Raw genomic sequence first — 25,373 nt, 5'->3', positions numbered from 1 at the left:
TTCTTTTCAAAAGAGCATACATCCTTGCATTGCACAAGTATGATTCTTTGTGCATTTAGAGTTAGGATAAATTCTTAGATTATATTTAGGCAAAGCAAAAGGCATAGATTCGATCCTTGGTTCGATTACCCCTGGTAAAGGCGCCAGGAACGGTCGAACCTCGTACCGACGAGCGAATCCCGTCTCTCCATTTTTCCCGCAATATTTTCAAAACGGAGGCGAGTTAAATTTCTAAATACTTTTCAAATCAAGGTCAAGTGAAAACCCGCAAAATAGTTCCTCTTCTCTTCTCTCTTTCTTTCTTCTCTCTTCTCTTTCTCTTTTCTTTCTTTTATTTTTCTCTCCCTTCAAAAAGGAGGAAAATAGAGGTTAGAAAAGGAAAAGAGAAGGAAGAGAGATAAACCATAAGAGAATAGGAAAATTTTTGCGATGATCACAGTCGGCCATGGTGGGCGAGAGGCGAAAGTGAGGGGGGCGAAAGAGGAAGGCGAGTTAGGATTTTCAAAAACCCTAACTCGACCTTTAAACCTTAAAAGTTAGTTTTTCCAAAAGAAAGCCTTCTTTTCAAGTTTTTCTAAAAAGATGGTTAAAGATGAGTTTTTCGACAAAAATCTTTGAAAACCACGCAGTCTTTCTAAATTTTTTTTTTTTGATGATTTTTCCATTTTTTTGTATTTTTGGAACAGAATCTAAGTTTTTTACACGAAAACAAAGATTAAATACTAATTTTTTGTATTTTTCTAAGAAATATATACAAGAGTATTTTTCTGAGAATTTCAGACCATTTTGGGGAAATTTCTTCAGAAGAATGGGTTTGGATCCAAGTTTTTAGAAAACATTCGAGTTTTAAGCCTTGATTTGAGAAGATTTAATTCAATGGATCCAAACGGATACCAGACGAACTGTCTGAGCTTTTCAAAAGTTATTTTTGATAATTTTGAGAGTTTGATTTAAAATCGGATAATGAAGCTCAGATTTGGATTTTGATGTAGATCCGGATCCGAAATTGAGTCAGGTATGTAAAATGAGTTTAATTTCAACAAAATTTGAGAAACGAAAATGGAATTTAGATTTAAAACCGACTCAATTACCCAAAAGATGGGGGAAAAAGCAAAAGGGGATATTTACAACATTTTGAAAAATTTGGGGTGTTCACAAGAGGTGTGCCGGGGTGAAGCGCGATCGTGAAGGATCGATTGAAGAAGGGGAAGAGGGGTGCTGGGGTGAGATCGGATGCCGAGGTCTTCCCCTCTTGTTTGTTTTATAGAGAGGAGAGGAAGGCTCTGGAACGGGGGTTTGTTGGTGATCGAAGGGTTGAGGAGGCAGGCGGTTGGCGATGGGCGGATGAGAAAGGGGGAAGGCACATGGGAATGCCTCTCGCCCTTTGCCTCTGCGGTTTCTTCTTCATGGTGAGAGGTCGTTGAGAAATTCTTGAATTGGGTCCAAGAGATTTTTGACATTTTCAAAAGGGTGGCTCCTTCCAAAAAGGTTCCTTTCCAAAAGGGGTTTTAGCAAAATACTTTCAAAAACAAAGATTTTCTAAACTACTTTCTTTTGTATTTTCCTTTTTCTATTTCTATTTTTTTGTGTTTTTGAAATAAAAACTCTAAAATCTAAGGGAAAATAAGGGATTTTAAAGCTAGTTTTATATTTTTGAAAAATATTTACAAAAGAGGGCTTTCTAAGAATTCGGATTTTCAATTTTGAAAGTTTCTCAGAAATACGGGTTTAAATCCGGATTTTGAGGAAATATTCAAGCTTTGAACCTCGAATCGAGAAATACAGAGTAAATGGATCCAAATGGATTTCGGATCGACTGTCTAAGCCTTTTAGAAATTATTTTTGATATTTTTGTGAATTTGGTTTAAAAAATTGGATAACGAGGCTCAAATTTGGATTTTAACCTGGATCCAGATCCGAGAGTTGAGTCGAATATAGAAAATAGATTTGATTCCAGTAAATCCAATCAATAAACTGGAATTTTCAATGAAAACAACTCCTCTTTCTCAAAAAATGGGACCCCAGGGGCAAAAAGAGAATATTTACAAGATTTTAAAAAATTTGGGGTTTTCAAAGATGCCCCTCTTTGCTACTAAGCATGTTGAAAGTCGAGCTTAGTGGCAAAGAAAACACTCCAAATTTTGAAAAATGCCCCAATCAGCAGATCTGAACTGGGTGTGAAAGAATTTGTTCTGAAAATCATGACTTCTCAAGCTTAAAACCTTATCCTCAATGGTTTTGGGGAGACAAAATCCTTGAGAATGATATGACTGAATAACAAAAATGAGGAAATCGTGATGGGACTTTTGGTGGAGATCCTGAAATGATGAAAGATAAAAATTTTGATCAAGTCTCATGAGTAAGACAAGATCAGCTTTTTGGAATGACTCAGATTTAGCCCTTAACCTGGATGGGACAAAGATATATCAAGATGAATTGAATGAGGAAAGGAATACATGAGGACCTTGATGGGACATTTTTGGAAAAATTCCTCAGGAGATGAAGCTCAACTATGATCCTTTCCTGGATGGATATGAAAGGTATGGATTTCTTTAATGAGGAAGACCCTGATGGGACTGGGGGAACATACCTTGTTTGAAACGAGGAACCTCGTCGGAACGAGGCTCAGGTTTTACCTGAACTTGAAAAGGAAGATACCTCGTGAAAACATGAGGCAACAGGTTTATCCCTTAGCCTAAGAGGGACGACCATACGGAATCCTCGAAATGAAGAAACCATGATGGGACCTCCGGAGTTGGACGAACAAGTTCGGAAGGGATTTTGCGAAAGGAGAGAAAATGGGGTTCCCTAAATCTGAGAAAAGGGATGATCTTGGGTGTCTCATTGCTGAGACTAAATCAGCTTTTGAAATAGCTTTCGCAAGAAGTACAAGTTTGACCCTTAACCTGAGCGAGTGAGACCGTACAAAATTCTTGAATGAAGAAACCATGGTGGGACTAGAAAGGACATCTAGCCGAAAACGAGATTCAGGATTAACCCTAACCTGAATGGGAAAAATACCTCGTGGAGCGAGGTTCAGGCTTAACCCTTAACCTGAAAGGGACGACCATATGGAATCCTCGGATGAAGAAACCATGATAGGACCTTCAGAGTTTTGGACAAACAAATCCGAAAGGGGTCTGCGAAAGAATACAGTGGGGTTCTACAAAGCTTGGAAAAGGGATGATCTAGGGCATCTCATTGCTGAGACTAAATCAGCTTTTAAAAATAGACGACCTCTCGTAGAAAGTTTGGGCGATATCTCGAGGAGCGAGGAAACATGTTTAATACTTAGCCTGAATGGATACAGAATCCTCGAAGAGAGGGGAAACTGTGATGGGACCTCTAGACTTCGCATAACAAGTCCAAGAGGGGTTTGCAAAAGGATGAAAATGGGGGTTCCTAAAGCTTGAAAAGGGGTTGATAAAGGGGCACCTTATTGCTGAGACTGAAAATAGCTTTTAACAATAAAAGACCTTTTGCAAAAGATTCAGGTTTAACCCTTATCCTGAGCAGGAACTGTCTATGGTGGGACAGTGGGGAACACAGGGAAGTGTGCAGATCCGAGAGGCTCAGATCAAATAGAAGGGAAGGACTTTTCAGTCCTAACGAGGGATGATGTCAGGATATGTTAAAAACGAACATCAAGTTCTTACTTCTTGTTGGGATAACGAGAAAATATTGCCAATAAGACGCCAAAAATTGTAGTTGATTCAGAATGATTGAATTGTGCATATATGTGCTAGAATACCACATCTTTCTACCTAGAGTATTAACTCCAATTGGGCTAACTCTGTAGAATCAAGAATCAAATTCAAATTTATTGTTGTTAAGTTTCTTCAAGGAAGATATCAATTTCCTTGATATGAAAAGAAATGAAATATTCTTAGCTTCATAAAAGCAATTGAATGGAAAGATATTGATAGAAGAATTTCACATAGATAAAGATAATTCCTGGTAATTTTGGCAGTTTGATATCCTGGGGCTTTTCCCATAATGATTTTTCTGGTACTCTTTTGAGCCATGGAGCTTTCTTGGGCTTTTGGGAGAAGCTTATTACATCATCTTTCATTTTGGAGATGTTCTGACTTTTCTCTCTTTTTCGGGGAAGGGCACGTCACAAACTTCTTCATCTTGGAGATGCTTTGATCCTTCTTTTTCTCAGGAATTACAATGATGATATTGGCTTTATTGGTCAAAATCTCTAGATGATAGCAGAAATCAAATATCCTTTAGGGTTTGTCGGGAGGTTCATCGCAGTCGCCTTCATCTTGACGGTGATTTGAACTTTCCCTTGAAGGATCTGTTACAAATTCTTTCATCTCGGAGATGATCCAAATCTTCTTTGGCCCCGGGGGTCTAGCTCACATATTTGTCTTCATCTTGACGACAATTGAGAGATCCCTTTTGCAGATATTTGATTTGCAGCTTAAATGACTGCAGAGATATGGATTGGGTAGGTTCTTTTTTACTGCCCAGGATATTTCCACTGCCTTACTGCCAGAAGAATAATCTTTAAGAACGTACCATAGCTATGATCAATATCAATTCACTTATGGCTTTTCAACATCATTGAATTTTTTCTTTGCTAGTCATATCGAAGATTTTTCTTCATCCTCTTGGTTGACCAACAGAAAAAGCTTGAATTCAGTTTTTTCTTCGCAAAAGTTTTATCCTTTTGGAAATAATACTGAAGGTAGTTTAAGGTAATCCTTTGTGTCATAAAAAGCTTTGAGATCAACAATGGTTTTTGATAGCAAATTGGCAAAATATTTTTGAAATCTTTGATGAAAGTAATTGCTTGATATCAAATCGACACGTCCGTAACAAAATTCTCTTCTTTTTTTTCCCAAAAAGAGAGACTCAGGCTTAACCCTTACCTGAATGGGAAAGTTGGAAATACTCCTCTCTTTCCTGAAGAGGAGGTGTTTGCAAAATGAAACTTTTGAAGAGAAATTAAGTTTTCGTCAAAACTCCCTATCTCTAGGCTTCTCTTATGGAAAGGCGGCCGAAAACAAAGTTTGAGAAAGTATCACAGAGGAACGAGTCCATCACAGTCTCCCTAGAAGAGGGTCCTCTGTGAAGGGGTTGGCCAAAGATAAGAAAATACCGAGGGCCAGATAAGGAAACGGGCTTCCGTCGAAGCTCTCCCCAGAAAAGGGGTCCTTTATGTAAAGTTGGTTTGTTGTTTTGCAAACAGTTCGCGAAGAAATGAGTCCCTTCAAACTCTCCCTGAAAAGGGTTCTTGCGAACGAAAAGATAGTTGCATGCAAAAGGAACGTGCTCCCTCGAACTCTCCTTAAAGAGGGCCCTTCACAAGAGAAAAATGATTGATTTTTGACAGAATGGTAACCCAAAGGTTGAAATTGAGATTTTGAGTTTGAATGTTGATGAATGGTTAGTGCAAAAGACTGAGCCTAGAGGGCTAATTGAACAGTCAACCAGACACTAGCACAAGCTCTAGATGTACCAGTACGAGCATTAGATTTTTAAGATGCACCAGTACGAGTGCTGGATTTTTTTTTTAAAATGCACCAGTATGAGCACTGGATTTCGAAAATGCACCAATACGAGCGTTGATTTTCAAAAAATGCACCAGTACGAGCACTGGGTTTTGAAAAACACACCAGTACGAGCACTGGGTTTCAAAAATGCACCAGTACGAGCATTGGGTTTTTGAAAATGCACACCAGTACGAGCACTGGGTTTCGAAAAAGCACCAGTACAAGCACTGGGTTTTGAAAATGCACACCAATACGAGCACTGGATTTTGAAAAAGCGCCAGAACGAGCACTGGGTTTCGAAAATGCACTAGTACGAGCTCTGGGTTTTCGAAAATGCATACCAGTACGAGAACTGGATTTTGAAAAAACACTAGTATGAGCACTGACTTTTGAAAATGCACCAATACAAACACTGGATTTTGAAAATTACACTAGTACGAGCACTAGGTTTTGCAACGAAGAATTAAAAAGGAGATCGACATTCTAAGATACTTGAGAATTGAGCGAGAATGATTGTCGGTGTTTTCAGGATTATCCCTTATCCTGAAGGAGAAGTCTGAGTCGGAACTTGAAATTGCGAAAATGGAAGATAAAGGGGAAAACCTGAGTCAGAACTTGGATCTTCAAAATGAAAGAAAGAAGAGAAAGTCGAGTTTGAAAACTCGAATTTTCGAGGTAACAATTGGTCCAATACGAACATCAGAACCAAAAGGAAACCCGAGTCGGAACTCGAAACTTCGGAAATAAGAAAATATATATAAAAGGAGAAAACCTGAGTCGGAACCCGGTTTTTCAAAAATAAAAGACAAATGAGAAAATCAAGTTTGAGAACTCGAATTTTCGACGTAACAATTAGTCCAATGCAAACATCGGACCCAAAAGGAAGCCCTAATCGGAACTCAAAACTTTGGAAATAAAAATATATATAAAAAGGGAAAACCCGAGTCTGAACCCAGTTTTTCAAAAATAAAAAGTAAATGAGAAAATCAAGTTTGAGAACTCGAATTCTCGACATAACAATTGGTCCAATGCGAACATCGGATTCAAAAAGAAGCCTGAGTCAAAACTCGAAACTCCAAAAATAAATATATATATAAAAAGGGAAAACCCGAGTCGGAACCCGGTTTTTCAAAAATAAAAAAAAATGAGAAAATCGAGTTTTAGAACTCGAATTCTCGACGTAACAATTGGTCCAATGCGAACATCAGATCCAAAAGAAAGCCCGAGTCGGAACTCAAAACTTCAAAAATAAGAATCTACATAAAAAAGGAAAACCCGAGTCGTAACCCGGTTTTTCAAAAATAAAAGATAAATGAGAAAATCGAGTTTGAGAACTCCAATTTTTGACGTAACAATTGGTCTAATGCGAACATTGGATCCAAAAGGAAGCCCGAGTCGGAACTCGAAACTCCAAAAATAAATAAATAAATAAATAAATAAATATATATATATATATATATATATATATATATATATATATATAAAGGGAAAACCCGAGTCGAAACCCGGTTTTTCAAAAATAAAAGATAAATGAGAAAATCGAGTTTGAGAACTCGAATTCTCGACGTAACAATTGGTCCAATGCAAACATCGGATCCAAAAGGAAGCCCGAGTCGGAACTCGAAACTTCGGAAATAAAAATATATATATAAAAAGGGAAAACCTGAGTCGGAACCTGGTTTTTCAAAAATAAAAGATAAATGAGAAAATCGAGATTGAGAACTCGAATTCTCGACGTAACACTTGGTCCAATGTGAACATCGGATCCAAAAGGAATCCCAAGTCAGAACTCAAAACTCCGGAAATAAAAATATATATGTAAAAAAGGAAAACCTGAGTCGGAACCCGGTTTTTCAAAAATAAAAGATAAATGAGAAAATCGAGTTTGAGAACTCGAATTCTCGACGTAACAATTGGTCCATTGCAAACATCGGATCCAAAAGGAAGCCCGAGTTGGAACTCGAAACTCCGAAAATAAATAAATAAATAAATATATATATATATATATATATATATATATATATATATATATATATATATATATATATATATATATATATATATATATATAAAGGGAAAACCCGAGTCGAAACCCGGTTTTTCAAAAATAAAAGATAAATGAGAAAATCGAGTTTGAGAACTTGAATTCTCGACGTAACAATTGGTCCAATGCGAACATCGAAATCTAAAAGGAAGCCCGAGTCGGAACTCAAAACTCCAGAAATAAGAATATATATATAAAACGGGAAAACCCGAGTCGGAACCCGGTTTTTCAAAAATAAAAGATAAATGAGAAAATCAAGTTTGAGAACTTGAATTTTTGATGTAACAATTGGTCCAATGCAAACATTGGATCCAAAAGGAAGCCCGAGTCGAAACTCAAAACTCCGGAAATAAAAATATATGTGAGATCTGAGTCAGAACTCAAACCTTTTTTAAAAAATAAAAATAAAAATAAAAAGAAAAACAAAATCTGAGTCGAAACTCAGATGGGAAGGAAATAATTTCATCCCGGAAGTCAGATTCTTTTAGGATTGACAAAAGGCATGAATAGATTCCAACGATTATGAAGAAGATGAGGATTTTATTCAAGATCCTCGACCCAAGATGGCCTAAGATTTGAATTTTATTTATGATGGTCTCAGGATTATCCCTTATCCAGTAGGGGAATAGAATAAATGACAAAAACCAACAAAATTGATAAAGAATAAAAAAAATGATAAAAATCGATAAAGAATTTAATAAAGAATCAATAAAATTGATAAAACTTGAAAAATTGGTAGAAATTTGAGGGAAAAATTGATGAGAAAAGACTTCAGGATTATCCCTTATCCTGAAGGAAGATGGTCCTCGCGGGACGAAATTCAGGTTTTTCCCTTAACCTGAAAGGGGCAAAAGAATACCTCGAAGGTCGAGGTCCAAGTTTATCCCTTAACTTGAAAGGGAAAAAAAGAATGGAGTTTTGAGGAAAATTAATAAGGAGAAATTGATAAAAATTTACAAAGTAAAGAAAGATTGACGAAAATTGTTTTGCAAAAGAATCCCCATATGTAGCAATATCGCTCCTATGAGGGGTCTTAGGATTATCCTTTATCCTAAATGGAGACACCTCGAAGAACGAGGGTTAGGTTTATCCCTTAACCTGAGCAGGAAAAAGAAGAAAAGAATACCTCATGAGAAAGATGCATCAAGTTTATCCCTTAACCTGAAAGGGTAAAAGAAAGAATAGATTTGATCAAAATTGAAAGAATTGAAAAATCGATAAAATTTAATAAAGAAAGATAAAATTGATAAGATTGACAAAAGATTAAATGAAAAATTAATAAAAATTGAGAAAAGAAAAGAGTTTATTTGATCCTGCCTGCATGTGGGATCTTTAAAGTAAGAGGAGAATTTTCATTCAAAAATAGACGAGAAAATCCTTTTTTGGGAAAGAAGATCAACCGCGAGGTTGATTTTGAGGAGAGATCAACATGAGGGTTGATTTTTTTAAGACAAATGGTTCAAAGCCTATTTTTGAAAACAAAGGTCAACACCAGGGTCGATTGTTGAAGACAATGGTTTCGAAACTAATTTTTGGAAAGGAAGATCAACACAAGGGCTGATTTATGAAAAACCATGGTTCAAAATCTATTTTTGAAAAAGAAGATCAACACCAGGGTTGATCGTTGAAACTAATTTTGGAAAGGAAAATCAACACTAGGGTTGATTTTTGAAGATGTTGGTTCGAAACCAAATTTAGAAAAAGAAGATCAATACGAAGGCTGATTCTTTTGAAAACAATGGTTCGAAACCAATTCTAGAAGATAAGATCAACACAAGGGTTGGTTTTTTTGAAAAAGGATTAGACCAAAATATTAAACCCTTGGCAATCATAACAAAGATTTTGTAGAAAATTTTCAAAATTTCACGATTTTGAAAAACCCTCATAGGTAATATCATTTCTCTCATGAATGATGTCGGGATTGTCCCTCATCTTAAAAAGAATAGGAATTTAATGTGGCTTAGTAGAAGCCGATGGCAAAGAAGATTCTTGAAATGAAAATATAATTTTTTCAAAATAAATGCCCAGTGTAGCAAAAGAAAGAAGTATTGGTCATCCAAGATATGAAGAAAATTGACATTTCATTGATAAGCAAAGCTGATAGTAAAACTGAATATTTACAAGTACTTTAACTAAAAAGTCACAAAAGACTGGGCTGACTTGCCCCTACAATGTGACCAACAAAAGGGGATGAAAACAAAAAACTTTGGTATCATCAATTCTTTGAGTGGTCCGGAAGAGTCTAGGTCGGAACTGCAGGCTGCTCCTCTCCTTCCTCTAGTACCAAAATTTCTTTGTCGATGTAATCCTATATGATGTTTTTGAGGATGAAGCAACGCTCTGTATCGTGCCCCCTTGCTCATTGAAATTTGCAGAAACACTCTTTCCATTTTCCCATGGTGATAGGAGGATCAACAATCCTTGAGAGTTCGATCATATCTTTCGCAAGCAGGTATCTGAGAACTTCCTCGATTGGCTGACCTAAAGGGGTAAACTTGTGATCATAACCCCAACCATCATGCTTTATTTTCTTTGGCTTGCTTGACTTTTGTTGGATGTTGACCCCTTTCTGGGAGCTGGACTGACCCTGCTCAGTTAAGACCACTGGATGCTCTTTTTCTTCGTCTTTAACAAAGAGATTTTTATCAATGCAATCTTGGACAATATTTTTGAGGACGAAACAATGATCAATGTCATGCCCCACCGCTCGATGGAACTTGCAAAACCGGTCTTTGAATCTTCCCATGATTGTGGGAGGACTCGTGGCTTTTAGGAGCCTGACTATTCCCTTGGTCAACATGTACTCAAGAACTTTATCGAGCGGCTTGTCTAAAGGAGTGAACTCTCGAACCCTGCTCCAGTCTTTGCACTTCGACTTCTCCTGATTCTTGACCTTGTGCTGAGGACTGGATTGAAGCAGTTCATCTTGGGCTTTGCCGAACTTTCCCTTCGGGCTTCTAGATTCCCCTAGGTTGTTGCTCTGATTGCCCTGATTGCCTTTGTCACTACCCCTGCTGGTCTTAGAACTTCCTGCACTGCTATTGCTGTGTTTGTTCATTGAGGAGGCGATAGGTGCCTCTTCTTTGGTGGGAACTTTTTCGAAACTGGATTCAGCTTGCTCAGATAATATCTTAACCATCATCTTTTTGAACAACCGATATATGGCAGGATCAATCTCATTCTTGTTGTCCTGAACTCCCTCTCTGGCAAACTTTTGAGAATCCATCTCTCACTTTGTGACTGAAGTGCTAGAGTGGTGCGGTCTTTGATCTTGTCCAAACCACCCATCAATGCCGAATGTTCTCTCTTCTGGACAGAATGAAACTTTTTAGAAAAAGATTTTGGCAAGAATTTATAATGTGAGAAATCTATTTGAAAAAAAGACATCCCTTCACTAGGGATTGAGTTTACGTGGAAGCTACGACAATCGTATTGTTTCTCCGTGGAGATAGACAATTTAGAATATGACTAATTAAAAAGAGCATCTCTTTTGACGAAAGAGATTTTTATTGCAGAAAGTCAAGGAATAGAATTTAGAAGATACATGGAAGAAAATTTTGAAAATAGATGGTAGATTTCGAAAAAATAAAAAATTGCAGACAGGATAAAAAAGAATTAAAGAAATAAAAAAAAAGAGAAGAAAAATACACCTAGGTGTTGAAAAATAAAAAAGAAACTTTGAATAATATACCCAGGGTTTGGAAAAGGTTTAATATATATAGGAGAATACAAGAAAACATCGAATAACCACAGCTACACAAACAAGGATGCGCACACAACACTCCCTAAAGGCTGACTCTAAATGCAATATTTGAAAGGGCTTGTAGGACCTTAATCCTAACTCTATGGTTCAGATCATCTGATTCCAATCAAGGTACGCCGATATACTCAAGACGAAGCTCGAAGTACGTGGCGTAGAAATATTTCTCCGGTTCTAAGGTAATGGCTTCCCAACATCCTTGAGCACCTACCGATATACCTCGAACTATGGTCCTTAAGTACGTGGTAGGGGGGCGCTAACCCAAATAAGTGGTCCAGTTGTGAGGCTCTCTCCCGAACTATGGTTCAGTGAGACAACCTAGCAACGTGAAGACCGGAACAATATAGGTAGGGATGTTTTCGAAAATATGTTCAACATGCAATAAAACCAGAAAGCTCTAATGCAAGCCCTAAAAGAGAGAATTTAAATAAATAGAAGCATACATTTGCATACATTGTTTGCATTCAATCCCTAAAATTGAGGAGAGTTGTATTTCATACCTAAGTCTAAGTGAACATGAAATAATCTCCTCAATATGGTCCTACCAAACCATGCTTAAATCCTATATGCAATAATGTCAGCTTAGGACAGAGTCTAGGCTCCTAAGGTTTGCATGGAAAATGAAGCTGACATTTGTAGAATAAAGACTTAGATAATATAAAAGAAAAGAAAAAGACATGAATTCGACCGGAGGGAGACGAGTCCCATCACGGTCCCCAACTCCTATGATCATTGCAAAAATTTTCCTCTTGTGTTCCATCTCTTTTCCTTCTCTATTCCTTTCTAACCTCTATTTCTCTTTTTTGTTTTAAAGGGAAAATAAAAGACAGAAAAGAATAGAGAATGAGAAAAAAAAGAAGAGAGAGGAATTCTTTTGCAAGGTCTCATTTGACCAAAATTTTGAAAATGTTATAAAATTACTCGCCTCCGTTTTGAAAATTTATGGGAAAATGGAGAGACGAGATTCGCTCGTCGGTACGAGATTTGACAGTTCCTGGCGCCTTTACCAGGGGTAATCGAACCGAAGGTCGAATTTATGCCTTTTGCTTTGATAGAATATCATCTAAGAATTTATTCTAAGTCTAAATGCACAAAGAATCATGCTTGTGCAATGCAAATGCAAGGATGTATGCTTTTGAGAGATATTTTAGAAATTTGGAGATTTTCCAAGTGATCTGAAAATAAAAATGGAGTGAAGAAATGATTCAAAGGGTTTGAATTTGATTTGAAAAAATTGTATTTTGAATCCAAATCAGAATTTGAAAGAGATCTAGAAGAAGAGACTTAAAATTCCAAGTCTCAAAATGATCAGAATTTGGAAAAGATAAGCCTTTAGATGAAGAGAAAAGGAATTCAGAATTTGGGATCTTGAAATAAGAGTGAATTTTTCAAAGTCAGAATGAACTTTCAATTTGGATCAATTTTCAAGAATCGATTTTGAAAAAAGAAATTTTGAATTCAACACCTAAAAATGGAAATTCAATTTGAATTCAGATTTGAGAAATAGATTTGAAATTAGCTTTGGAAATGAGGATTGAAAATGGAACTGGATTATAAATTTGGAATAGAATTTGATTTGAAACCTGGAATCCTAGATGGAAATGAATCTGAAATCTAAAATCCTAAATGGAATTGGATTCGAAGTCTGGAATCCAAAATGAAGTTGCATCCGAAGTTTGGAATCCTAAATAGAATTGGATCCGAAAATTGGAATCCAAGGTGGAAATTGGGTTCTAAATCTAGAATCCAAGATGGAATTGGATTTTGGAAATCCAAATGGGACTTTGAAGAAGGATCTAGAAGATTTGAGAACCTGAAATCAAGAATAAAACTTGATTTTAAAATTTAGAACTTTTGAAATCAGATGATGAATCTGGGAATTTGAGAGTTAAATTGAATTTTGAAATTTGATTTGAAATGCTAAATTGATTTTGAAATTGAATCCTGGAAATGAATTTGGAACTTCAAAGTTGAATTGAACTTTGAATTTTGAATTGAAAATTGAATTTTGAATATAAGAAGAAAATTGGAAATTTCAAAGTCAAATTGGACTTTAAAATTGAATTTTAAATTTTTAAGTGGGATAGAAAGATGAATTGAAATAGTAATTAAAGATTTGATTTGAGAAAATGAAAAAGAAGATATTTGAAACTATACCTCAAAATCACTTGTAATTTGAAAAAGAATTTTGAAAATATGATGTAATTCTATCCTAAATGATGAAATGAATTAAAGAATTTTTTAAAATTGGATTTTGAAAAAGCATATCTCATTCTTTAAATGAATTGAAATAAGATTAAAAATATAATACATCTCTAACTATGGTCATAAAATGTAATATATAATAATCTATATTTGAATTCAGGTGAAGAATAAAACATATTTTGGTGCATTTATAGAGTTTAAAATGAAATTAACTCTCAATATATCCTGACTATAGCCATTGATATATATTTTGAATTAATTTTAAGTTAAACTTTAATAAAGGAAGAAAATATTTGGAAAAATATGATGATTTTTTAAAAGAATCCAGTGTGGATCCAATGTTATTCCATAAAAGATGAAAATCCTAAGTTTTGTTCACATCCTGACTATGGCCATTGATGCAAATCATCAACTTAGGATTTAATCACCTCTTATTAGAATGATGCGCGTGTCATTCGTGATCTCATTCGTGAATTTTCGAAATAGAAGGTAAAATGATATGAAAACAAGCATTTCTAAAAAATATACATGCTCACACATTCTAATCTAGTGCTTGAAATGTAAAGAGTTCTCATTATATCTAGCTATCACATCATTGAAAGGGGATTTGAGAGGATAAAATTCTAATCTAAGAGAGAAAATCGATATTTTCCATACATCCCTGCAAAACAGGGTTAATGCAAAGTAGTAGGCTGATGATACGGAATGCATCATGGCAAAATGTACATATTTATAGCTAAGTGTGACATTTACCTCTAATAAAGGAAATATGTGTATATATGCCGATGAGAAAAAAATATATATATATATACATCGATTAAAGAGATGTATAGGCCAACACTCATACTAAAGGGGAAAATATACGTGAAAAGAAATGTACATATGACATGAAGAGAGGTGTATATTCTAGGCTAATGAAAAAGAGCATATGTACATATATACATCTAAGCATGCAATTTATATTAAAATGGGGAATACATATATTCATATATAGTGTGTGTGTGACATATTGTGAAGTAGTGCACATGGATGAAATAGCAGTATTAAGCAAAGATGAGAATACAGTAGGAAATTAATATAGCCTAAGACTGTATAACAAGGAAATGATACTAGTGAGAGTGGATAACATGTTGGGGGTATTCAAATATTCTAAGTGATACGATGATGGTGTCGGAAGGTACAAGTTGCAGGAAATATGCATCTAACTATGTAGCAAAGTAATGAGAATGAATGTATTGGAGAATCATGCAGCAGCAAAGAGTGTAGTGGCATGGAATAGTTTCTTCTCTATATGTTATAAAGCAATGAGAATTAAATGCTAAAAATATAGCAGATACAAAAGATGTAGTGTATAGGCAGCTACTTGGAGTACTGTTGTAGGTAGTAGTAGCAATGGAATAAATGTGTGCAAAGTGCAACAAGTGAGGCAGGGGGGTGGCAAGAGGGTTAGTTGTGGGTACATGGGGCCCTTGCTGTCAAAAAGGGCATATGGAAGACAAATATGATGGTGTTGGAGATATACAAGTAGTAGCAGGAAATGTAACAGATCACAACAGTTCATGGGGCTGATGTACTTTATGCACTAAATCTGGCATTGCCAATCTTGAAATGAAGACGTGAGTTCATGCCGGATCAAACTGAATGCTAGCCACTTATTGGCTCAGAGATTCATTGTATTGAGCAGTTTGGTTAAGGCGTACAAGATCTTGCAGGGAGTCTTCTGAGTGAATCACAACACAACTAGCCTCTGCAACAGGATCTGGCTATTCGAAAACCTACAATACTAGGAAATAATAAGAGTCTGGGATATGCAAGACAATCGTCGACTATTAATGACTTGGTTCCATAGTTTTGGATAGTAACTTTATTAAACATGACCATGTAGTTCTGAAGATGGTAACATGCATCAATATGTCCCAATAGCTATAGTCAAAATCAAAATTTTGAGCATAAGAGCTTGCCTCACCTGTGAGCCATTTCAATCAACCGAACTTAAACTCGAGAAATGCAGGAGGAAGGTGAAGTCGTTGTGCCTCTCTACCAACTACTTAGGGGTGGAGGATAAACTGGTGATTGATGGCTTTCAAAGACAACCAGGAAAAGGTTTTTTTTTTTTTTTTAAATAACTATGAAGTGAAATGAGTGTTATGTGTTGGATGCTGAAATATATGATGGAAGTGTTGTATGAAGTGTTATAACACATAAGGAAATGGCCCTGAATTGCGAACAAAATGGATGTTGTGCTTACCGTATTTGTAATGTGGTAAAAAAAAAATCAGAGTATGACAAGCAAACAGGGAAATGAAACCGACTTCTCAGATTCAAACAAATTTCAGAGGCAGAGTGATCTTTTATCACAGTAGAACACAACTATGAAAGCACGTGCCTTACTTCAGAAAGAAGTTGTTTGCAAATGGATTTACAGATAATCCCCATGAATCCCTTGTGATCAGGTGTAAAGGGTGGGGAAATGTAGTTGTTATCAGAATTGAGTGCAGAAGGCATTTGAAGAGCATTCAATTATTCCAGACTTGGAACCACCAAATCTCCACAGAGCACTTGAATGGAATAGTGCTTTTGTCTGGAACACGATGCTTCTGAGCAGCTTAAAATCATTATTCATGTGGCCATTCAAATGGAAATAATCAGAGACCATTGCCCCATGAGACAACGTTGTGTGGGATGAAAGTGAATTTATGAAGGGAACGCTTGTTGGAAAAATGATTCAGCAAATATCTCTGTAATGATAAACGTTAAAATAGCCAACAACAACAATAATTCATGGGTCAATACATAACTCTGTCACCCACTTAGGACTATATTTTCCATTCCCATTTCTCTTCCTCAATTTACTCCCATTACGCTAAGAGCTGCACATCTTTAAAGAAAAGAAAGATCGAAACACCTTTATAAATAGCAAATTCACCTTTCATAGTTCCTTTTTATGTTGGCCCCATCACCCTTATCAACAAAAAAAAAAGGGTTTGGGACTTCGCCCCTTTCAAACACCTGAGATATAGTGCATTATGAAGCCATGGTTTCATTAATATGGATGCCGTTACTAGCAATCGATATACCTGGAATATCCTCATTCGCAGATCTTACTGCTCAGGATGGCGATTTAGGATTGAAATAACAGATACGCAGATGCTAATATTGCGATATAGATAAAATGGAAAAGACAAAGATGTTGAACGAGCCATAAACATGAATTATGCTGATTTAACTAGAATTGAAATAAATATAACATGCATCCGACACATAGAGATAGAATAAAAGAAGATCACAAAATGCGTATCAAACATCATCGGCGCCAGGAAATTTGGGACATCAATGCCCCAAAATATGATTTTAATGCAGGTCTGATGCTAAAAAGCTTGCAGATTTGCTATTTAATTAAATGATAAGGTTGATTTAAGTAAAGGTAGGTATTCAAATGCCGAAAATTATAATTCCGACAAGAATCAGCATATAATGGCCAATAAAAGCGAGACATCAAGCGTCAAGAACAACGATCAAAATGTAAACAGGAAGTCCCAAATTCGCAAGAGAAAAAAAATAAAAATAAAATAAAAATAAAAAAATGAAAGAAAAAGTTGAGAATCATCAGGAAGATCGGGCTGGGATTCGGATGAACTACATCTGATTATTGAATCCGATGGTCTGAGCACAACAAGAGTGAAATTATAGAATAAACAAAAATGGAAATGCAAAGAGGTGTTGGAACATGATTGTTCTGTTGCTCTTGCACAAAGGGAGGTGTTGATGTTGCTATAAGCAACCCAAACCTCTCGATGGTGCGTCAATGGGGCCAAAGAAAATGAAAAAAAAAAGAAAAAAAATCAAAGGGAAATGAAACTATAGAAGGAGCGAAGAGTACTTACTTGACTGGAGAAGCGGAATCGGGGCTCCGCCTGTTGCGTAAAGTTAGATACCAGGGAGATAAGAAGGAGAAGTTGGTGAAGAAGAGTATAGGGAGGTGTGAAAAGCGGTCGTGATGCAGAAGGAGAGAGATAGGGGAAGGGTGGAAAACAGATGATTGAAGAGGAGAGGTGTGCCAGGGTGAAGCGTGGTCGTGAAGTATTGAAGAAGGGGAAGAGGGGTGCTGGGGTGAGAGCGGATGTCGAGAGCTTCCCCTTTGCGTTTTTTTTATAGAGGGGAGAGGAAGGCTCTGGAACGGGGGTTTGTTGGTGATCGAAGGGTTGAGGAGGCAGGCGGTTGGCGATGGGCGGATGAGAAAGGGGGAAGGCACATGGGAATGCCTCTCGCCCTTTGCCTCTGCAGTTTCTTCTTCGTGGTGAGAGGCCGTTAGGAAATTCTTGAATTGGGTCCAAAAGATTTATGACATTTTCAAAAGGGTGGCTTCTTCCAAAAAGGTTCCTTTCCAAAAGGGGTTTTAGCAAAATACTTTAAAAAACAAAGATTTTCTAAATTACTTCCTTTTGTATTTTCCTTTTTCTATTTCTTTTTTCTTTTTTAAATAAAAACTCTAAAATCTAAGGGAAAATAAGGGATTTTAAAGCTATTTTGTATTTTTGAAAAATATTTACAGAAGAGGGCTTTCTGAGAATTAAGATTTTCAATTTTGAAATTTTCTTGAGAAAACAGGTTTAAATCTGGATTTTGAGGAAATATTCGAGCTTTGAACCTCGAATCGAGAAATACAGAGTAAATGAATCCAAATGGATATCGGATCGATTACCTGAGCCTTTTAGAAATTATTTTTGATATTTTTTGTGAATTTAGTTTAAAAAATTGGATAACGAGACTCAAATTTGGATTTTAACCTGGATTCGGATCCGAGAGTTGAGTCGAATATAGAAAATGGATTTGATTCCAGTAAATTCGAGCAATAAACTAGAATTTTGAATGAAAATGACTCCTCTTTCTTAGAAAATGGGGTCCTAGGGGCAAAAAGGGAATATTTACAAGATTTTGAAAAATTTGGGGTGTTCACAGAGAGCCCTGACTGGAGGAGGCAACGACTGCTATGGTGTTCATATTACTCCCAAAACCGAACACACGGCCTTTTTTGGGTTCACCGGTTGCAGTTACCCATGCTGCAGGATCAAAGGGCAGATGCTGAGTGGAGTCACCATCATATCGCTCTACCATCTGTTGCTCGTATGACTCCTACAAAATAATGATTACAATATGAATTAATAATTAAGAATTACAATGTTTATGATAATGTAATTCATGGTAACTTATATATTATAATGTTTATTAATATAATAAATACATACTATTGTCACTCTCACCTTCTCTGATACGAACACTCCTGTACTCTTACGTTTATGTGTTTCAACAAACACATTCTTATAAAGCGCAGGGCCTCCTTTTCTGGCTTTTTTCAAGGTTAAATGATAAAAAAATCAATTAGAAAGTATGCAAAAAGACTTATAAATTTGACAATATATATATATATATTGATGAGTTACCGTTTTCTTCTGGTGGCTCCAAAAAGTCCTAGAATTACCTGTGTATAGATGAGCATCAGCCATCTTCGCTCAGTTCTGTGCAGCCTTTGCTGAGCGGTTTCAAAATTCATGGCTCACCCGCTTGTCGCACATTGCATCCCAATAATCTATTTAGATAGTAGAAGGGTCATGGCCCTTCCACTGTAGTGGATCATCTATCCCACTAGCTGCTTTTATTGTTGCAGTCTTCATATTGTGAAGCATGTCGGCAAATCAACTAACAGCCACCTTCTGCCACACTATCCTTGCGTCTTGCTCTTCCTTCACAATCGCAAAGTGATTCGAAGCTTATAAATAATTTAAGAAAGTTAGTACACATGACTATAATAAAAAATTAAATATGAAACACATTAACTATGATAAATGATTGTATACCATGAATAAGGACCATAATATGTCCAACACCTCATTCGAGTACTCTTTCCATTTAGCAACCGGTCTTGGAAGATGCTGAATTAATTAGTGACTTACTAATTTCTCGAATCAGTTCTTGTCGTTGAAACCTCTCGCTGCATATGAATTGATACACATTAACAATCGACTATCGATATACACTATTTATAAGATAAGTATTGGACAAGTGATAATAAAATACTTATGGTCGACTATTGATATACACTATTTCAATGAGTCATCGTGTGTCAGACTGAGAAGACCCAACATCCGTATAACTCCCTTGGACTGTTGTACAAAAAAAAGAAAATCCATGTACACATTCTATCTACATGTTCAGTAAATAACTTTAACCATTATGGAACTATACATACCAACCGGCATTGACTTATGATGTATATAAGTAGCTGGTGTATGTAGGTCATGTGCAGGCGAAACATCATCTATAGGACAATGAGTTAGAAATTCATATAATGCACATTTAAATTAATCAAGTATATAATTATTTAAATGATATACCTATCGAAGGTGTACGTGAAGACGAAGGCTGAGACTGACGATCACTGAGCTGGGTTCTTATAAAGACGATTAACAAGTAACAATTTTTATATCAACATATAAGCAAAAACATAGTGAATGTTTATATTTAAATATAACACAAAGACAACTATCTAATGCTGTCCCACGACCTCCACTTAGTCATCGACCACTGCGACCTCCATAAACCACATTCTAACAAATAAAAATGTTATTTGGATCAGTTACATAACTCTTGATCTTAGCATGGCATGCAGGAACATGACATATGCATGAAATATAAAGATTTAAAGGTCCTATATGAATTTGTTTTATAACTATGCATGTAATGTAACATGATATGCAAGAATTAACAACTGCTGAGATGAGATAGTAACTAAAGAGCAAAAGAGATCCATTTTGACATGGGAGACCAGAAATACTGATATTTTAATTTTGCCAATATTAAAGAGAATATCTCATGATATTTCAAAATTAAGGGTTTGAGGGCTCCTCCCAGCGTGGGTAGCATCATTCAACTTGATTCGTTGTGGAGCCTGATTTAGAGTTTTTGCCCTTATAGGAGGGGGGTCCGGGGGCTCCCCCCCGGCGCGGATCCCGCTGCGCGGTCAGCGAGTGGGGGTCTAGGGGGGGCCGCCCCTGGCGGGGGGCTCGGAGGGCAGCACCCTCCGGACCAAATTTTTTTGGGGCCTTCCAACAACAATTTGTATTGTTATCGGGCTTTCTACAACGATTTGTAGTATTTTTTAGTCTCCAATGAGCCCCACAACGATTTATAGTGTTATCCGGCTTTTCAACAGCGATTTGTAGTGTTTTCCGCAAATCGCTATAGCGATTTATAGTGTTTTTGGATCTCACTATAGCGATTTGTAGTGTTTTTGGATCTCACTATAGCGATTTGTAGTGTCTTTCGCAAATCGCTATAGTGATTTATAGTATTTTTGAATCTCACTATAGCGATTTGTAGTGTCTTTCGCAAATCGCTATAGCGATTTATAGTATTTTTGGATCTCACTATAGCGATTTGTAGTGTCTTTCGCAAATCGCTATAGCGATTTATAGTGTTTTTGAATCTCACTATAGCGATTTGTAGTGTCTTCCGCAAATTGCTATAGCGATTTATAGTGTTATTCAGTAAGCAAATCGTTGTAAATCGCTACTCGAATTAGGACCAACTTGTCAGGGCTATATCTCCCTAACCGGAGGTCATATTCCAAATCCGTAAAAAATGGTGTCTTTATTATTGAGTCTAGTTTATTCCTGTAAATTTTAAGCAATTTATATTGTCATTTCATTCTCCATTTTAACTAAAAACCAAACCCTTATTATTTTGTGTTATTTGAGTTGCACAACACCATTCTCGCTTGACATCCACATCTTGATTCTGGCATGCTCCCTGTTGGATTTTCCATTGATTTCTTCCAACCTTGTTTGGAAAAAACATATGTCTTTCTCACCACGACACCCTGTGTATTTTTTGACAACGACACCCGGGACCCGTGCCGGGGGGAGCCCCCAGACCCCCCTCCTGTAAGGGCAAAAACTCTAAATCAGGCTCCACAATGAATCAAGTTGAACGATGCTACCCACGCTGGTAGGAGCCCCCAAACCCTTCTCCTGTAAGGGCAAAAATTCTAAATCAGACTCCACAACAAATCAAGTTGAACGATGTTATTCACGTTGGGAGGAGCCCCCAAACCCTCTTCCTATAAGGGCAAAAACTCTAAATCAAGCTCCACAACTCATCAAGTTGAATGATGCTACCCACGCTGAGAGGAGCCCTCAGACCCCCCTTTTGTAAGGGTAAAAACTCTGAATCAGACTTCATAACCCTTCAAGTTGAATGATGCTACCCACGCTGGGAGGAGCCCTCAGACCCCCCTTTCTGTAAGGGTAAAAACTCTAAATCAGACTCCACAACTCTTCAAGTTGAATGATGTTACTCACGTTGGGAGGAGCCTCCAGACCCCTCTCCTGTAAGGGTAAAAACTCTGAATCAGGATTTATAACTCATTTAGTTGAATGATGCTACTCACGCTGGGATGAACCCCCAAACCCTCCTCCTGTAAGGGTAAAAACTCTGAATCAGGCTCCACAACAGTCAATGTGCAGGTCAGTCAGTGCTTGATGGAGCAATGTAGGATCTTCTGCTGGATGTGCACAGAAGCAGAAATAGAAGGGAGAGAGAGTGAGAGGGTTGATGTTCATGGCCTCCTCCAGGGGAGATTTTTTTCTCGGATAATCCTGCAGTGCAGAGACTGGGTCTTAAATAATCATCTTCGGGGCACTTAAGTCTTTACAACCACTCCTTTTCAAGAATCATCATTTTTTTGGCACCAATGGAGGAGAGGGTACTTAAGTCTTTGCAATCGCATCAAACTCCAACGCTAATTAATGCTGACAAACATGGGGATACGAGATGCACATGCTTACATACGTGGTGCTCTTTGGGAACCCCGAACATGAGATGTAGCTAACTGCCCTGTTTGGGGGGGGGGGGTGGAACATATAACCTGCTTCGTTGTGCTCCTGTCATACCAATGTCCATGCTATCAAAACCCATACACGCAACAAGAAAATCCATTTCGTTCATTTGGCACGGAGGTGGCTAGCTATGAGGATCTGTCTGGAGAAGGCGATGCTATCCTATTTGAATCCAGTCACCCTAAGCTTGTAGCAGCAAATATCTGATGTACTCACACTCTCAAAACAAGTGCTGGCTATACTCATGATGGAGACACAAGGAGCATCTACTGCAAAGCATGAATCGCGGTCTCTTAAGCCTGCAATCAGTTTTTATTTTCCCTTGCATGATAACCCATCTTATTAATGAGCCCCTCAATGGCAAACTGCCTCCCCAAAGCGCCTTGTTAGGAAGCCATTGCATGCAAGAAAAGGATAAAGCTCTATACATCAAGGAGGTTGAATAAAAACCATTAATAGTTAATGTCCAGCCTGGGAGCTGGTGACAAAAGAATGATCTCCAAATCAGCCATTAGTAGATACCATTGTCGGAGTGCGCCCTCTGTCGGGTCCCTTCTCAACATAATGTCCCATTCATTTAAGTCTTCCAACCAGAATTCCTTAATGCAGCAGACCCCTACCAGTTATACAACTATACCATTGAGTTTTGAACCTGCAAGGTCCCAACACAAGATGATGTGCACTAGCTGCTCCTACCAGACTAGCGGAGCCCCAGTTGGTATGAACTACATCAGTTAAGAATGAAGAAATGTCACATCAGCATCCCTTAATATTTTTTTTGGTTTTTTGTTCTAAACCCTCTACCAGGCTGAGCAGATCCACCATTTCCAGATCAGATGCCACTTTTTTGACTGATGGACGATGACATTCGACCCGATGACCAATTATCTGAAACACCAGAAAGTCTCCATTGTGATCTGTACCTGGCCAGTAGACAAGCTTGGCCCATCTCCCTTCTAAAACATCATGAAGTTAACCAAGACCCATGAAAACCACAAAACAAGGTTTAAAGCAATTAGGACAGGTAAATAAGCCGAACAAACTGAACAGAGGATATTCTGAGCTTGATCTTATGGGGAGTTGAGCCAAGCTTGAGCTCATGGCAAGTGCCAAGCCCAAGTTAAATGAGCCAAGTTTAAACTGGAAAAAAATACATTTTTTAATATTAAAATAATAAAATTTGGACACTAAACCTACTAATCCATATCAAGCTTGCCTTTTACAAAATACATACATGGTTTCAAAGTTACAAGCAATAGAATTTGAAGTCTTAAAACTTATTGCTTGTAAGCCAACACTTTAACCATCTATACTCTATAATATAGCATATATGTAAAAAATATTTATTATTATTTAACGAGCTTATATGGGTCGACACAAGCCGAAGCTCTATTGTTCATGTTTGGCTTGCCAAGCCTATTTCACAAGATGAATAAGCTCTTTAACACACGCCAACCATGAGCGGTTCGTTTCTTTTCTCAGCTCTAAAAATAATTTGGCAACCTCCTTTAGTAAGAAAACTTTAAAAAAGAAAAGCTCCATAGACTCTTAGAGTGTGATCAGCATGAGAATCTGAATTTGGATCATGATTTGACCCAACAAGATGGGACCAATTTGCAAGCACAGGTTGATATGGGCCCCAAGGGGGGTTGGCGTAGTAAGGTGGGGCCTTGGCTGCTAGACAAGCAGTGAAGGTTCAATTTTCGTGGGTGTCGCCTCCTCTGTGCAAGCCAATACGTTGTCGGCACAATGACCGTAGGTATGGCAGGCTGAGTCAGTGCGACCTGGTCTTCATGCCAGGTGCGGTCGGGCTATAGTTTAAAAAAACACACACACAGGATGATCTGGGTTATAAAAGATATGGCTAAAGCCTTATCAAGAGCTCTAGGCATGTCTAAGTCACTCCCTTATAGACTTAGTTTACCTTTCTTGTCCTTTTAAAACTTGGCTTGGACTTTGATCAAGTTCAAATGAACACAACTGGGCTTATTAGGGTCAGACTCATGACTTCAATATTGATTCAGAGTGTGTGTCTCTGTTTCTAAATGGAAGAAAAGCAGTAAATCTGATCTTTGAACTTGTCGAGAACATTCATTAGTGTTAAAGTAGAAAGGGTTAATACTTTCCAGCTTGCAAGTGCTCATTACATGGTTGGCTTTCTCAGCGAGTTGACTTGGGCGGGATCAGGAACACAATTGATTCAGAAAACCGTATGACTCGGGACACATCATAACTCGCCCGATTCAACCTCAAAACTCGGGTGACTCGCCCGATTCATTGCTCCCTGGTGAGCATAAGGGAGTACCAACGGGAGGTTCTGCTTGTCTGGCAGCAGTTAGTTCATGTCACCTTGTGTTGGGGGTGTTGCAAGTTCAAACCCCAATGGTATGGTTGTATAACTGGTAGGAGTCTGACTAACCCCAGCTTTCTCTGTAAAAAAAAATAGAAAGGGTTGACAAAATACCAACGGGGGAATACGCTTGTTTAGCAGGCGCTGTTGGTGCATGTCACCTTGTCTTGTAAAGGTTCAAACACTGTTCAAAACCCAATAGTACGTTGTATGACTGGTGGGGGGTCTTCCCTGGGGGCAAGGGGTAAGCTCACGGAGTTTTACACTGCCAGGACAATGATCGTAAGTACATCAGGCAGATCCAGTGCTGCTAGGTTTCTGGATCTTGGGGGTGGTTTCTCCGTGTAAATATAAAAAAAAAAACTGGTGAGGGTCTGCTCAAACCCAGCTTGCTTATCCAAAAAATAATAATAATTTGACAAGATACTACCAAGACATGTCATAAAAACAGAAGCACATCTTGCGCAATCTTAACCACTAGCTGTATTGATGGTGATAGTGCTTAATAGTGTAGTGATCAATTATTATTATTATTATTATTATTATTATTATTATTACTATTATTTTATATTTCTAGAGCATTGACTAAACTATCTGCAGTATGTGCAGGGAGCAG

This window comes from Nuphar pumila, chromosome 7 (genome assembly GCF_984573655.1).
Source record: "Nuphar pumila chromosome 7, dmNupPumi1.hap1.1, whole genome shotgun sequence".
Lineage (NCBI taxonomy): Eukaryota > Viridiplantae > Streptophyta > Magnoliopsida > Nymphaeales > Nymphaeaceae > Nuphar > Nuphar pumila.
Note: the sequence above shows the minus strand (reverse complement) of the source record.